We start from the raw sequence: 11,619 nt of genomic DNA on the forward strand, positions 1-11,619 counted from the left end.
AACCTCATAGGACTACTGTGCCTTTGCATTTGTTGCTATGCTACCTTGTTTCACTCAAGGCCTGGTCTCCTTGATGTAGGACCAATTCAATTCACCCAGCAGTTTAAAGGCCTTTAATGGACTAAGAGACTTTTGGTGGTCAGATTTTAGTCTTTAGGGTGACAAAGAATGAAATGCTAAGTGTTTTAAGTTATTATTGATGTACAAATATTATGTATGGGATCTGGGTAATTTCTGCCTCTGTAGTGCCCTCACAGGTTCAGCTGTGCTATAGGTGCAGATGATGTTTCTGTGTACTTTGGCACGCGAACACATCACAATACATCGCAACATGCAGATCAGTCAATCAATGATACCGCCCCCCCCACAACATCCAACCATCTACTCATCGCTGCTATCAGAGGCACACTGCTGCTGCTGCAGCTCAACCAATCAACTCTCCATCCAGCCCCGCCCCTAAACCCATGCATTACCCAGTGACCCTCCCAAACTAGTCAAAATTTTCTTTTTGATAAAGAGACAACAATGTTTAAGGTTCAAGGTTTGTAACTTTCAAGACCTATCCGGTCGGGATTAGTTTCTCAGGGGGACGTCTGTAAAAAATATTTCACACTTCTACTTAGTGATAAAACTCCTGCATCCGGACTGCAATTGAAAAAACAGGAGAACCAGTGAGTTTCTTGGCTTTCTTGGTCACATGACATTGCGTTCAGTAGCTCCTCCATTTCCACTTGCTGTTTTGTTTATGTGGATCTCCATGGAAACCTGCCCAAAGTGTAATTACGGTACGTGGCAGTGAACAAAAAGCATTTTTATTAAATGCAAGGTGACGAAATTTAGAGATGTGTGTCCGGAGGAGACTAAAATTACCAGAGGACCACAGAGTTCAGAGAAAAACAGTAAGAAATTCAGCCTGTAATTTTCTTACAAGACGTCAGAGAAAAACACGTACGTGGTCATTCCGGATAGAAAAAAAAAAATCACAGAGGACTCCCTGTAAAAGAAAAAATTACCCCAGGACCTCCTGAGAAACTAATCCCGTTCGGATAGGGCTTATGTCTTGAAAACTATTTAACATGGCCTGTGTTGCAGTTTGTTGTTAGCCCTATTTACAGAGCACAAAATGAAAAACACAAACCAGACATGGGCTGCAACAATTAGTTGACATAACTGAAATTTGGAATGGACACATTTTTTTAACCAACACTGTCAGCGTTTCAGCAACTAATCATTAATTTGTAACTGCAGTGCACTAAACAAGGTGCTGGGGTCAGAAATGCTATGGGGGGAGGGTTAAGGGCTGCTCACACACTTTTCAGCATAACTACACTCAGCTTGGCCACCAAAAGTTACAGACATTACAGATATATTATGGCACATTTTCACAGTAAATATCAGAAACAGCTAAATATGACGTGTAATGTTTTATCGTCTTGAAGCAAAACTAGGAGAAGCCGTTCCAACAAAAAGCAAAGATGGAGGGCATGGTAATAATAATTATTGACTAATCAACAAATATGAAAAATAATTTGCAGATTTCTCAACTACAAAATAATCATTAATTGCAGCCCTACACTAGACTTGGTGTAACACACTGAAGAAAATGCACTTGTTGTAAATAGACCTAAATTCTGAACGGTGAACAGTTGTAAAATGGTCATAGGATTATTTGTGTTACCACTAACTTCTATGAATTATTCATTAACTACGAAACTAATAAGTGAGTCATATAGATAAAGAAACTGAAGTTTGGACTCCATTCATGGATCATTGTTTAAATTACTTTAATATTTTAGGTGTAAACACATTCAATCAGTGTGGTAAATGACCACCATTTATCACCAACTTGAAATGCTAAGAGAAAAAAAACAGATTGTCACTATAGAGGACAATGTGATGTGAAAATGAAACGGAGTCAGTCATCAACATCATGTGCTTCATAATGCCAGAATCCTCCGCATAACCACAAGAAGGGAACTTGCTAACTCAAGCAGAAACTGGGACCTTTGTCATTAGTACAGTGCATTACTTCTGTGTCTTAAACCATCACTACAAGCTTTCTGTTCATTTTTCTTTATTATTAAGCATATTTTCTACTGTTGTTGCAATATGTTTCACACTGTTACACTGAAATTGTATAACATACCAGGCAGATGTGGTTGTAGCAGCCACACAGATAGCATAATATCTGGTCTTTACTTGATTTTTGACCTGTTACTTTTAATTTAAATCTCAGGAATGGTGTCACAACAGATTAACACTGTCAACATCCAGCAATTACAGAGTAATGTGATGTCAGATACGCATTCAGCAAGCTCCTTAAGTGTGTTTGACAGCGTTGTTCACAAAAACACTTCTAAACGCTACACCGCGTGAAGATGGGCATCAGTAATGCTTCCAAATTGACAGTGACATTTCCCACAGCCAGGGTAACCACTCAGCCAATCAATCAGGACCTCGACAATCCACCATCAAAGATTCATTATTACATCACAAGAGGCCCAGTGAAGCCCCTTTCACAGTATACTACATTCAGCACGACTCGACTGTTGCTCTTGTTGTTTGATCATTGAAATCACTGGTCAAGTTTAGGACACCATGACTTTAATGATCAGTCCCTGAAGAGAGTATGAGTGTAGTCATTGAATTTTCTGGTAATGCTAGGAATGCACAGAATACCATATTTATCACACTATTAATAAACGTCTATTTTTATGGTCTATTTTTATACATAAGGCACACCAGATTATAAAGTGCATTTTAAGAGACAATATGAGGAACTTCTAATTCAGCAGGACTCGCCGTTGGGGGGTGGTGGGGGGATCACAAACTAAGTTAAGTTAAAAAAAACGTTTTAAAGTCAAACAAAAACTGGATGTTAATCTACATAGATTTATTTGTTTGAGTAAATTGCTTCTGTTTATTTACAGTAGGCTTAGATCATTGAATATTTCCAGCACTAAGGCATTAGCGGCTAACAGTTAGCGGGTAATGCTGCTCCAGCAGTGCTAGCCGGGGTAATAAGCAGGCTACATGCCAGTAATACTATCCTCTGAACAGCGAAAGCGCTAGAGTGGTTAGCGGGAACTTAGGAAGTTTGCATTGATTTGCATGCACTTATCAAACAGTAATCCACCCATTCATCTATCTTTACATCCACTAACTTCTTCCTGTTCAGGGTTGCCTTGTGCCCAGAGATCACCCAGGGGGCTGCACACAACAATTAACTCACCTCCAAGCGCAATTTTAGCACAGTCAATTATTCACATTCCACATTCATTCCAGGCTGATGAAAGTATCTTAAATGTACTGAACTGAACAGCCTATACCAAAAAGCACAGTGAAATACACTGTACTATATTCTGTCAACTATAAAAGTTCTACTGAACATAAATAAACATTTATTTTTTTCATATGTGCTTTGTACTTTATCATTTCTCTAAACATCAGAATATAAGATTAGACCATTATGCTTAAACTATCACAAAAGAACTGCATCACAGAAATCATAGGACCCTTAAAACCTTCATGTAATCAAAGTATTGTGAAATTACACTTTCCAATAATATATCAATCCAATTCATACATTTGCATCTACATATACAACTATTTGTAAGAGACAGAGGATTAATTTAGATAATTTAAACCTGTTTTACTCTACATTCTTTGAATCCTATTCTGATTGCGGAAGGGGTAAACTCTTAGGTTCCTTAGATTTTATGCATATGATTGTGTTATATACTATGACAGGTTTCCGTAAATTTAATTTACTGTATTTTCTGCACTATAAGGTGCACTAAAATTGTAATTTCCTTTAATTTTCCCAAACATCGACAGTGCGCTATCTCTTTCGCTGTTCAGAGGTGAGCATATCAAACTGTAGCCTGTGTGTTTACTGTGATAAAACAATGTGGGACGAGCCGCAAGTATAGAACTACGTATAGCGCAATATATCGAATCGTAACCCTTGTTTCAGGATTGTATTTTACATATTGTATTGCCCGGTTCTTGCTAAAGCACAGCCTTAGTGTGAATAAAGCATTCAGTAGCATGCAGCATCATGCAAACTGCAAACTAACTGCAAAATTATCAAGAAAGAACACTAACTGGGTATTTTTCAAATTGAGTTTAAGTTGAGTGACCGCAGCAGGTCTTTTAAGAAACTGGAGAAACGAGAGAGCATGAGGGGTGTTGAGAATTCAAAGCTACTGTGATTCAGAGTGGTCTTAAGGCATTGCTGCTGTCATAATGAGTGAGTGAACTGAGCGTAGAGGTGCTGGTGGGACCCCAGGCACAGCCTGCTGACAGAGTTTTAAAAATGTGCCCTAATCAGAGGGCTTTCCCTTGAGCTAATCCCACCTTTCTGCAAGCAGCTCTCGGTTCGAGACATGTGGCTCTCATTTGGGACTGAGCTGCCGTCCGCCGCCGCTGCCAAACCCTCGAACAGCCACGAAGGTGGAGGAAGGCCAGACGGCACAGCTAGCCCAGCTGGGGGAGACAAGCTCTTTGGTATATGTTAGAGTTGTAGACTGTAGCTAATGCTGATGCTACATACTGAGCATCCTGTTATAAGCTTGGGTCATTTTTTTTTTCTTTCAAAGCAACAACAAAAAAAAACCAATCACTTTGTTCACTACTGTATGACTACTTAGGAAGGAGAACGTTCCCATCAGCAAAGCTGGTCCGACTTTGTTTTGGGGGGTGGGGTTGGAGGCAGTGGGCGCGCATTCCGGGCCGGTATCAAGCCCCCGAAACAGCAGCCCTCATTGAGCGGGAGCGCCACAGGAAGAGGCCAATCATTCAGAGCTGAACTAAGGTTCATCGAGTTCATTCAGGGGGGAATTTGAGTCCCCCCGCACCCCTTGTCCTGTCTAGCTGTAGATGTAAATAATAAACACCTCATCAGTGTCTCATAGGGGTGTGTAAATATATACATATACATGTAAATGTATGTGTGTGGAAAAGGGGGATGGGTGACGGCGGGGCTTCCACCTGTAAGTTCTGAAGAACTAAAGCACTGTTGGAAAACCGTGAAACAGAACATTAAAGGAGAGAGAGCTAAACACTAGCTAGCCATGAGCTAACACAAGCTAACTCATTCCACTCTATTTCCTTCCTATTGTTCCAGTTGAGGAACCATTCTCTCTGTTCAGTTTGTGGCGACGTTCTCAGGGTCCTCCCAACATTTCTGGCTCAAACACAGATGATTTTAAATCTTATGAGGGTTTACTGTGAGTTCCTTAGACTTAAACAAAGTTCACATGATTGCTTCTCAATCACTGAGGCCCACACACATTCTATACCTTATGCGGAATCTGAAGAAACTGTTGAATTGATCCGTGAAGCCACCGTTGTACTGAAACAAAGGCAGGGCAGTGCAGAATATGCTTACTTAACAGCCGGTTGGCCTCGCTTAACTGCTGTAGCACATGTGGCCGGCACTGCCCCAGACAGCCCAGATGTTGTTTTTAAAGCATGCAAAGAAAGCCATATGAGGGAGGGAGAGAGAGAGGGGCTAGAGGGCCTAGCTTTGCAGCAGCAGCAGAAGAAGCAGCTTCTTAAACCTTTTCTCCTTGCTTCAAAACTACATTACCCATAAAGCAGATGGGTTAGGTTAAGTTAGGTAACCTTTCAGAGGCACAGATGTGTACGAGCAGTGCATCTGGGCCTTCCCAGACTAAATTAAAAGGATTGGACGGATTAACGCTGGACATGAAGCCACTAAATAACTGGATTTCTGTGTCAGATGTTTCAATACAGTAAATAAGGGGAGGGAACTGTAAGGAATTAGATAAAGTAAGGGAATGTCTGATGTCCAGTTTGCAATATGAAATATGTTACGTCAGATTAGAACCACATAAACAACTCTCCTTAAGTTGTCCTAACATGGACTAATGTATTAAGAATAGTTTAAACCATGATAACTGATGGGGTATAAATGCAAAATATCCACTTCATTTTTCAAGAATAAAAGTTTGTGTTACTTTTCCCCACCTAGTCATTTCCAGGAAGATTTTGAATTCAACAAAAGTTAATAGCTGGGCAAATTAAAACACTGGCAGGATAGCAGCAATATACAAAATATCACAAAAGTGACTAAAACCCACACATTTTTGTATCATATGTTTTTTTAATGGGACAGCAATGAGGATATAACACTTGGATACGGTGTAAAGTAGTCCGTGTACAGCTTGTATAAAGGTGTAAATTTGCTGTGCCCTCAAAATAACTCAACACATAGCCATTAGTGTTATTGATAAGTAAACCACAGAAACAAAAGTGAGTACACTCCTAAATGAAAACGGCCAAATTGTGGCCAATTAGCCATTTTCCCTCCCCGGTGTCATGCGACTCTTTAGTGTTACAAGGTCTCAGGTGTGAGCGGCCTGTTAAATTTGTTTTTTTGGTTAAAATTCTCTCATACTGGCCACTGAATATTTAACATAGCACTTCATAGCAAGAAAACTCTGAATATGTGAAAAACAGAACTGTTGCCGGCCACAAACATAGCCTAGGCTAGGCTAGAAGTTTGCTAACACCCTAAAACTGAGATACAGTGTGGTCGCCAAGGACGTGGAGCAGTATTCCAGGACGGGTTTTACTGAAACCAAAGAAGTTGAGTCCTTGTGTCCAGCGTTATATCCAGAGGTACGCTTAAAAATAGTTGGCTGGCCATCATTGCTGCAGAGCTTGAAAAAGTGAGAGGTCAGCTTGCACAACTCAGACCATACGGCACACACTGCATCATCTCTGTCTGCATGGCACTGTCCTAGAAGAAAGCCTCTTCTGAAGCTGACGCACAAAAAAGCCTGCAAACAGTTTGCTAAAGCAATCCAAGAGGGTTATTCTGAGGTCTATCAGACTCACTGACATTAAAGCATATTTTTTAGCTTCTATGGGACGCATAGTACGCATTCCATAACCTTTCCATTCCATTATCATTCTTTGGTAGAACGACTTGTATGTTAAAGGTCATTGTCTTGCTGCATGACCCTCCTTTTCTTGAGATTCAGTTCATGGACAGATGTCTTGACATTTTCCTTCAGAATACTGTAATATAATTTAAAATTCATGATTCCATCAGTGATGGTCCTAACCATTGTACTACCACCACCATGTTTCACAGATGGGATAAGGTTCTTAGGCTGGAATGCAGTGAATTCCTTTCTCCAAACTCCAAATCTCCAGATTTTCATTTAAACCAAAAAGTTCTATTTTGGTCTTATCTGTAAACAATAAATTCTTTCAAGAGCCTTCTGGCTTACCCATGTGATCTTTAGGAAACTTTCGACCAGCAGCAATGTTCTTTTTGGAGAGCAGTGGCTTTCTCCTTGCAACCCTGCCATGCACCATTGTTGTTCAGTGTTCTCCTGATGGTGGACTCATAAACATTAACATTAGCCAATGTGAGAGGGGCCTTCAGTTGCGTAGAAGTTACCCTGGTGTTCTTTGTGACCTCGCAGTCTGTTACATGCTTGCTCTTGGTGTGATCTCCATTGGTCGACCACTCCTGGGGAGGGCAACAACGGTCTTTGATTTTGTCCAATTGTACACAATCTGTCTGACTGTGGATTGGTGGAGTCAAAACTCTTTAGAGATGGTTTTGTAACCTTTTTCAGCCTGATAAGCATCAACAACTCTTTTTCTGAGGTCCTCGGAAATCTCCTTTGTTTCATGCCACGATACACTTCCTCAAATGTGTAGTGAAGAGCAGACTCTGACATATCCCTGTTCTTTCAATAAAATACTTACACCTGATCGTCATCCCATTAATTGGAAACACCTGACTCTAATTTCACCTTCAAACTAACTGCTAAACCTGAAGGTTTACATATTTTTGCCACTCACAAATATATAATGTTGAATCATTTTCCTCAACAAAGTAAAATATTTCCATCTCATTTGTTTAACCGGGTTCTCTTTATATACTTTTAGGACTTGTGTGAACATCTAATAACGTTTTAAGTCACATTTTTGCAGAAATGTAATAAAATCAATAGGGATCACAAACTTTGCGGGTTAAAAAGAGCGAGTAGAAAGGCTTATTTCAGACAATATGGAAGTTGCTGCCACAGATCCAACCTAAAAGAATTTACATTTCCTCACCTAATTTGAAGCCCAGTGTGACCAGAGCTTAACAAAACCAGCACTGGGCGCCAAACCTTTCCAGTGTTAGCTGAAATTTTAAAACCTCCAACCACAGGGAAATCTTAGGGTGTCTAGCTTTTGTACTTCCCAGCAATACGAGACTCCTGCATCCTGCATCAATGACGTTCCAGCGCCCACACGGTGGCACGTCTTGTACCCTCTGCAGCTTATCTCCAGCAATTCAACACAATCTAACTAACTCAAGCTCGCCCCGGACTCTGGCTTCACATGATCTTCATGCGGCTGGATAGAGAGGCCTTGTGGCGGGGGGCGCGGGGGCGAATTCATAACCGAGTATGGATGGGTGGATGGCCTGCTTAGCGGAACTGGCTAACGCGAGCTGGACCAGAATGAGAGCAAAGCAGTTGGGTGTTGGGGGGGGGAGGAAGGGTTATCACATCAGCTTTAGTTTGATGTGACAATCAGAGTATTCTAACGAGATGATTTTACGGTTCAGCTCCCCACCCTCCCCCCTCCCCGCCGGCCAGCCACACGCTCCCACACACACACACACACACTCACGCTTGAGCTGTGTTTACGCTGGGGGCACCGGGGTGCCATCTTGGGCGCAGCTCGCATCGATTCCATCTGACTGGATTGTGCACCACACACTTACACATATGGACAATCACCAACATAAGGGCACATTCAAGAGGCAACATTACCACTGACGGGCCGAAACACGCTCTTTCTTTTTTAATTTAAATTTTTTTTATTCTAAATTTGTCTTGCATTGTACTTTACTTCTGAAATTTTAACTCAAGTAAATCAAACCAAAATAAATTTTCTAAGCCCATTTTCAACCTTTTGTATATCCCCCAGTATTAGACAAGCTGTTACTGTGCATTTAAAGGTCTAATTCCATCCTTTTTTCATTCATTTTTAAATGTCTAGTTGTGGTCTCTCGTATGAATGAATGCCATGTGAGCTGTGTTTTGTAAAGGAAAAAGTGCTCAGGTGTTTCTATTTAGCCCTGCTTTAGATCACTGGATTAGTAGTCTCTGAAGAAAAACAGGATTTAGGCTCTTGCTCATGAATATACATACATGCAAATATATTGCCTCTGATTGGTCTAACAGCACTGCAGCAGAGACCACAACCTGCCTCCCCCCCACAACCCCCCCCCCAACCACATTCAATATTACAGCTCTAAATCTCAAAGGACAAAGTGTTTTCAGAGACACAGCCTTAGTTGTAAAGATATAGCACAGTTAACCCCTAAACTTTGCTGAAGGTCAGATGAGACGACGAGATGTTATCAATCAACTGCCCACTGTGACGCCATTCTCCCTGTGGCTGCACGGATTCCTCGCCGCTCTCCTCGCAGCCAAACAGATTTCCCCACGACCACACGTCGCCGCTCTCCCTGTGTAAGCGGCGCTCGCTGTGACCAGTGTTCTGTCGAGTTGTGCTACCTTGTCAAACCGTGCTTCCCTAATGTATATTTAGGGTTTCGGTAAAACAGTTACTTACACAAGATAGCTAACGCTAACTAGCTGCTGTAAACAATGTCATAAACAGAGTAAACAGAAGCTGTAAGCTCCTCCTTAGCTAACGAGACTGCTTTGATGAAAGTGGAGTGGAGGTCGTTTTTATTTAAATGTGTTTATGCTTGTGACAACACGATCTTGATGAAAGCAAAATGATAAAGCGCATCGAATATCACACTTTTTGAAAAAACGTAATGTTTCACAATTTTAACTTTGCTTTGGTCTAAGCTTAGTCTTTCCTGGAGAAAATGAGAAAGTGAGAAATATGAAAATATCTAATTTCTGATTGGCTGACCCTTTAAAGACAACAGACAAAGCTTGAGTGCAAAGAGAATTTTCAGAGAAACCAGTAAACTGCTGAAGGCTAAATGGTTGCCTTATGTAAATGTGTTTATTTTTCTGACATCAAAACAACAATGAACCCAAAATAATAAAACAATAACAGTGCATGACCAATATCTTAATTGGAGATGGTTTAGGCCTCTCAATAATTTAAAATCAAAATGAGTACTTTTGCCTTTTCTAAGTAAATCCTAAGAAACTGAAGGAGTCTGAACTAGGTAAAGTATCTCGCTTCTGATTTTTTGGCCTGTATTGCGACTTTTTAAAGAAAAAGTCCAGGTTGGAATGTACGGAATACAAACTGTTAAGGTCGAAACTTCTCAGAGGGAAACCACTCAACTGCAAACGGCTGAGTGGGCGGTCCTATGTAAATGTGTTCATGCTTGTGACATCACAATCCTATACGGCAAAAAGATCTCAGTGAAGGCCGGAGAGGAGTCACAGAACATCACTATTAATAAGGGAAGGAAGAAACGGAACTCTATAGCGTACCATAAAAACGCATTAAAATGCTGTGAATGTCAGAATTTTAAGTCAAGGTTCTTTAATTGTACCTTCTACAAGTAGTTTTTTTGTTTGGTTTTTTAAAGACACATCAGCAGCCTTTTCTAACCCCAAGCAAACATCTCCTTCTTGCATAAACTGCAATTTTAAGACCCTTTCATTGGAAACCAGCAGTCTTTGTCTATTCTTATACACTGAGGATGAACTGTGTGATCTTTCTCTCTCTCTCTCTCTTTCCTCTCTCTCTTCTCTCCCTCTCTCTTTTCCTCTCTCACAGTGATTAGTCAGGCTGACAGCATGTAGCAGCTTTGCCCCTGCCCCGGCCAGAACAGTAGTCTGGAATACTGAGGGCTTCTTCTTTCAGCAGCCTCAAAAAGCAGCCAATCGTGAGGTCTTTGCCCCGGGCTGCCACCGCTTAGCCAATCATGGGGGCCCTCTGTCGTCACCTGACTGAGCTGGGCCCTGTCTGTCAAGCGGCTGTATATAAGCGCCAGCTGGCTCAGACAAGGCTGTGAGTGTATGTGTGTGTGTGTGTGTGAGAAAGAGTGTGTGTGTGTGTGTGTGCGTGTGTGTGTGCGTGCGTGTGTGGGACCGGCCGGGACTTTGTGTACCTTTCAGTTCGCTTTTGTGACTGACTGCGTGTGCTTGTGTGCGGGTATGCGGGCGGACGAGCGACACTGAAAAAGAGAGAGAGAAAGAAAGAAAGAGAGAAAGAGAGAGAAAGGCTGAGTGAGCGTGCAAGACAGAGGAAAAGAAGAAAAAAAAAGGGAGGAAGACTTTCGGTTCTCCAAGTGCAACTTCACTTCAGCCGACGAGGGAAGTTAACTCGTCTATTTGGGACGAGTCTGCGGACTCAAGGCTGTGGACTCAGGACTTTGGAAGCTACTTCCTCTCATTACATATACATATATATATATATATATATATATATATATATATATATATATATATATATATATATATACGTATATATATATATATATATACGTATATATATATATATATATATATATATATACGTATATATATATATATATATACGTATATATATATATATATATACGTATATATATATATATATATACGTATATATATATATATATATACGTATATATATATATATATATATACGTAT

The 11,619-nt window shown here is 40.8% G+C and overlaps 1 protein-coding gene across 1 annotated transcript in view; it reads right to left on the reverse strand.

The window, feature by feature from the left end:
- The window catches only part of nr6a1a (nuclear receptor subfamily 6, group A, member 1a), a 133,198-nt gene that overhangs the window by 76,815 nt on the left and 44,764 nt on the right, over window positions 1-11,619 (reverse strand). The gene's annotated exons all lie outside the window — the stretch shown is intronic.

This window comes from Astyanax mexicanus, chromosome 12 (genome assembly GCF_023375975.1).
Source record: "Astyanax mexicanus isolate ESR-SI-001 chromosome 12, AstMex3_surface, whole genome shotgun sequence".
NCBI classification, from domain to species: domain Eukaryota; kingdom Metazoa; phylum Chordata; class Actinopteri; order Characiformes; family Acestrorhamphidae; genus Astyanax; species Astyanax mexicanus.